We start from the raw sequence: 5254 nt of genomic DNA on the forward strand, positions 1-5254 counted from the left end.
CAGGGTTCACAATTCAATCGATCCTAGTTATTTGAGATGAGTTGGTTTGTGAAAAGAAAATTACGTAAAAAGCAGAAAGTTCTAATTTGAGTTCATTTAGAGATCGTCAGTTTTCTTGCTGGCTTGTTGGTCATTCCTAGGATCTTGTCCTTCAACTTGCTTTCCTCACTGTTTGAATCAAAATTCCCTTGCGTATTCATTTAAAACAACAGGCTCTGATAATTTGTGGAAATTACCTACTACTGACACACAAAAGTCATCTCCATGTTTGACTTGCACCAAGATTAGCAGCTTCACATCTCCAACGGCAGAATGCTTGCTTGACCTCGGCACAAGTGTCTTTTTGGAATCTCTCAAATACCAGTCTCTTGAGCAGGTGAATTCTTCTCCTATTCTACTGTTCCGTCGAGCCGGTGAATTTTCTTCTACTCTGCTGTTCCTCCGGGAGGACGTTGCGGTCTATTGATCTATCTGTGGAAATAAAATGTCTCCTCTCTCTGAACCGTCAATCTCCTGTGGGTTAATTTGTATAACACCAACCACACCAATTAGCTGTGGTACGCTCTACCCTCATGCAGATCTGCTTCTTATGGCCAAATAGACTTGTGTTTGCATCGTGTCAGCTACAACCCAAAAGTGCCAGTGAAACTCGGCCAAACAACAGTGCACATTAGACAGAGAAAAGAGTGCTCTTCTGCTCACGCATTTTATCAAATGTTACTATGGTATGAATGATGAAGAGAAATTGAAGGATGATGACTCTCCATGAACTAACAAACAGCGGCATCAACCGGCATTTCCATTTCATAAGACATCAAGTTCGATTCACTCAGCTCCTCATGGGCATTGTAGTCATCCGTACTGGCAACATACCCATCTCGCTTCATCTGTCCTAAGAGAGACTTTAACAAAGAATAAATATCACCCTTCTGAGGGTGCCTCTTGTCCTTGACAATGAAGACATGAACTTGACCCTGAATTTCTATCCAGCTACAACCAGGCTGCTTGACTACTCCCCGTTGCCTCATCAGCTTCCTCATTCTGACAACTTTGCCCCATTTTTTACGTTCTGCGTACATGTTTGAAAGCAGAACATAAGGTCTGGAGTTTGAAGGGTCGATCTCTAAGAGCTTCTCCACTACATACTTTCCTAGTGTTATATCCTTATGAACTTTGCAGGCTGCAAGCAGTGAACCCCAAACGACAGCATCGGATTGCATGGACATTGTCTCTATTAAGTCCTTAGCTTCACTGAGACCACCAGCTCGGCCGAGCAAATCAACCATGCACGTATAATGGTCCTTTACCGGTGCCAGATCATACTCCTTGACTGTCTACTTGAAATAATGGTGCCCCTCTTCGACCAGCCCTGCATGGCTGCATGCACATAGAACCCCGATCATGGGGACATGGTCTGGTCTCTCGCCAGATACCAACATTTTCCTGAATATTTCAAGCGCCTCTATTCCATAACCGTTCTGCACATATCCAACAATTATGGCATTCCATGACATCTTGTCCCTCTCCAACATATTCTTAAACACCCATAAACCATCTTCCACAGCTCCACATTTAACGTACATGTCTATAAGAGAATTTCCAACAAAAATATCTGCTTCTTCTCCAGAGTGGAAGCGCAATCCATGCTTCAAGACATGAGCATGAGCCTGCTGGCCCAACTGCAAATCAGCTAGATTTGCACACGCATTAAGCAAATTTCCAAATGTGTAGTGCGTCGGCTCAATGGCTTCCCTCTCTGGGTATACCCTGCAATGAGGGCATTCCAAAAAATTACATTCTTCTCCATCATCCCCGTGAACATTGCTCTTGCAGTTTTGAGACTGGCTGCTTTTGCATACCCGCTCACCATGGAAGTGGCTGACACTATATTTCTGGTAGGCATTCTATCAAAAACTGCTCTGGCCTCACTAATTCTGGAGCACTTAGAGTACATATCAACCAATGCATTTCCTAAAACATCATTCCTAAATTTGTCACATTTTACAACACGGGCATGAATTTGCATCCCTTCCTTAAGTGCCGACAAGCTAGCGCAGGCACTGACCACACTGGCTAAAGTAACCTCATCTATTTCAAACCCACACTCGCTGGACCATTTTGTTCATAACACGTAATCAAGCTGTTCCAAGAAACTATGTTTCGAGAACTCATTTCATCAAAAGCCCTCTGTGCATAAGCCACGTTCCCACACTTGGAGTACATGTCGATAAGAGCAGAGCCCATATGAACATCAGACGGGCACTCGGACTTCGATATCAAAGCCTGAATCTGTTGGCCCAGATGCACATCTGCTAACCCGGCACATGCGCTAAGCGCACTACCAAATGAGTACTCATTCAGCACATAATTCTCCCTATGCATCTTACCAAAACATTGCAGGGCTTCTTCGAACCTTTAATGCTGCGCATAACCTGAGAGCATCGAATTCCACGAGCACTGGTCGGGTTCCGGCATTGACCCGAATATCTTTTCTGCTTCATCAAGAGACCCCGATCTGATCAACCTGCCTAAGATCGCGTTCCACGTGAAGGTATTCTTCTCGGGCATTCTATTGAACACCCTGCAGTTGTCATCGAGGCACCCGCATCTCGCGTAAACGTCGATGAGCCGGTTCTGGATAAAAACCTCGGCGGAGAACGGGGTCTTGATGATCCGAGCGTGGACGCGGCGTGTGTGGCGCGCTGACTTGGACAGGCCGCAGCCGTCCAGGAGCTTGGCGAACGGGGTCGAGGTGGCGAAGGAGAGGTCGCCCGCCAGAGCCTTGACCCGCGCATGCCTTGCCATTCCATCATATCATCGTACGAAGCGAACTCTGTCGGAGAAGATTCGCATAGATGCAAATTGAATGCGATGGGGAGTTTCTGTTGACCGTTATACGCTTCCCCCCTTCAGCCCGACGCGCGGGAATATGTTGAGAGCGCTCATATGAAGAGGGAAGGCAAAGTTGCAGTGGCAAAATGGTAATTTCGGCATGACAATATATTAATTAGACTCATAACCATGAATTATATTTTTTATTATGAGTAAATCTAAGCTACAAATTAAAATGTGTCATAGATTTAATATCTTGTTGTAAGTCACTAAATAAAGATTAGTCATATTTATAATCTATACAACTTATTGCTTTATCAACTATAATTATAAGTTTGATATAGGACAAGTCAATTTTATAACCGAGTTATTTATACATCAAACATGAATTCTTGTCTAGTAATTTTGATTATTTTAATTGTAACTCATCATCAAAAAAATGCAAAAAGCAATTCGAGAGAATGAAAATTGGATCTATGCCGGATTACATGGGGATCCCCCTCCCACGAGGAATAGCTAACCTTGATTTTAAGAGAATAGCAACTTCTTTGAAGTAACTAATCTTGATTTACTTCTTAGCCAACTAAGGACTAAGTGTCTCATCATGATTAGACTGGACATAAGGTAGTTATTGTGACATTCTTGGATTAATCTGAGGTACTATTCATTTTGGTCCGTCCCATTTCGAGTCTCATGGTTATGTTCTTCAAGCATGTGGGCAAGCACTTTTTCAATAGATTATTGTGATATTTTTGGATTAATTCACTTGAAATATTATCCACTTTTACCCATCTCATTCCGAATCTCATGATTTTGTCTTTGGGCCATACGAGCATACACTTTCTAAGAAGGTAACCCATGTTAACAATATTTTAGTCTAAGCACGCTCAACTTTGGAGTGGAAATTACCAAATAGGTGAAGTGCCTACCCGTAAGCTAAAGGAAAAAACCGTTAGGCTTAGAATGAGACAAGTTAAAGTAGATAAAATCTCAAGAGAGTTAATGTAGAAACTATCACATCATTCTTCCTCGAATAAAACGCACGGTTGGATTTTCCATTAAGATGCATGTTGTTCAAGTAAGGTCTATCCCTTTTGTTTTGTTTTGTTTTGTTTTGTTTTGCTTTGCTCTACTCTTTTTTTTCTTTTTTTTCAAATGAATAATTTGGACATCGTCATGTTTTGGTAAGAAAAATCAATTAACCTTCTAAAGTGTGCGTTCATGTGAGCCCTTGCGAGGGAGAGCTTCATGATAAGAAATGAAGCCCATCTGAACTCACATCCTACTCTTCAAGGCTTTGCAACTCTTTCGGCTTTATGCGACCAAGAACCGTCACATCTGAGAGTCATCTCAGGCTTTAGAAAGGTCTATTGATGTTCTTATTTCCTGGCGAAGTAGGATATGTAAGACGGACAAAACTCCTGGGAAGCCTAGGCAAGAACCCGAGGTTCTTAAAAATCGAGAACAAGTTTCCTGAGCTTGCAACTCCAAGGACTCCAGATGGCGTAACTTGTCAATCCACCGAGGATCATGGAGCTTCCTTAAGGCCACACCTATCGTAAGAATACCTCGACACATATAAATGCAAGCTTCTTGGATTAAATTGGTACGGGAGATCTGGAAATGCGTACATTGAGAAAATTACAAGCACAGATTAATTCCAAGCCCATGGCACTGTAGATTCTTGCCCCCAAAGATTCATACGTCTCTACTTCTACGACAAGAACTTAAATCCCAACTGATAATTTCAATTATTGAAACTTGAAACGCAGTCATTAATCATTCAAAAGCTCTGTAGAAATCTGTCTTAAGTTATGAAAACTAAAGGACCTTTATGACCATTGCAAATGATCATTAACTAGGGAGGGTTATGTTCATGCTAGACAAGATGTGTTGCCCCTACTTCTTCATTTCCTCAGTGTGGAATTTTTCATCGGAAGTCTGTGACAATTCTGTGAATATGGTTGCTGATGTCTAATTGAATTCGAGACACTGAATGCAACACATTGAACATAATCTCAGTGAATGAATTCTGGACCAAGTCATCTCGAATCCTCGATAAATTTCTCCCATGACGAGATTAATTACTAATTGCACCCGCTAAAATTTTTAGAAGTAAGCAGGACCACAACAGACCAAAAAAAGAAGAAAAAAATTGCAGAACCAATTGATTATAGTAAGTTTTCATGCTTCCGAGGACAATATTTTGATTTTAGCTAGAACTTGATAAGCTCGGAAGAAGAATTGAGTCCCAATCGACTATCTTGCATAAGATAAATAAAATCAGATAAATCCACCCCCCCAGGAGCGAAAATCGATCCCTCAATTGGTGCAGAAGTGAACTGACGCACGGGAGTTGCAACGTGTTTCAATAGAATGTGATTTGGTTAAGGCTACAGCTATTAAAGATTAGATGCAGTAG

General features: G+C 41.8%; 1 pseudogene; it reads right to left on the reverse strand.

The window, feature by feature from the left end:
* Positions 1 to 196: 196 nt before the first annotated feature.
* On the reverse strand, positions 197 to 3121 carry LOC104421972 (annotated as a pseudogene).
* Between the last annotated feature and the right edge of the window lie 2133 nt (positions 3122 to 5254).

This window comes from Eucalyptus grandis, chromosome 8 (genome assembly GCF_016545825.1).
Source record: "Eucalyptus grandis isolate ANBG69807.140 chromosome 8, ASM1654582v1, whole genome shotgun sequence".
NCBI lineage: Eukaryota > Viridiplantae > Streptophyta > Magnoliopsida > Myrtales > Myrtaceae > Eucalyptus > Eucalyptus grandis.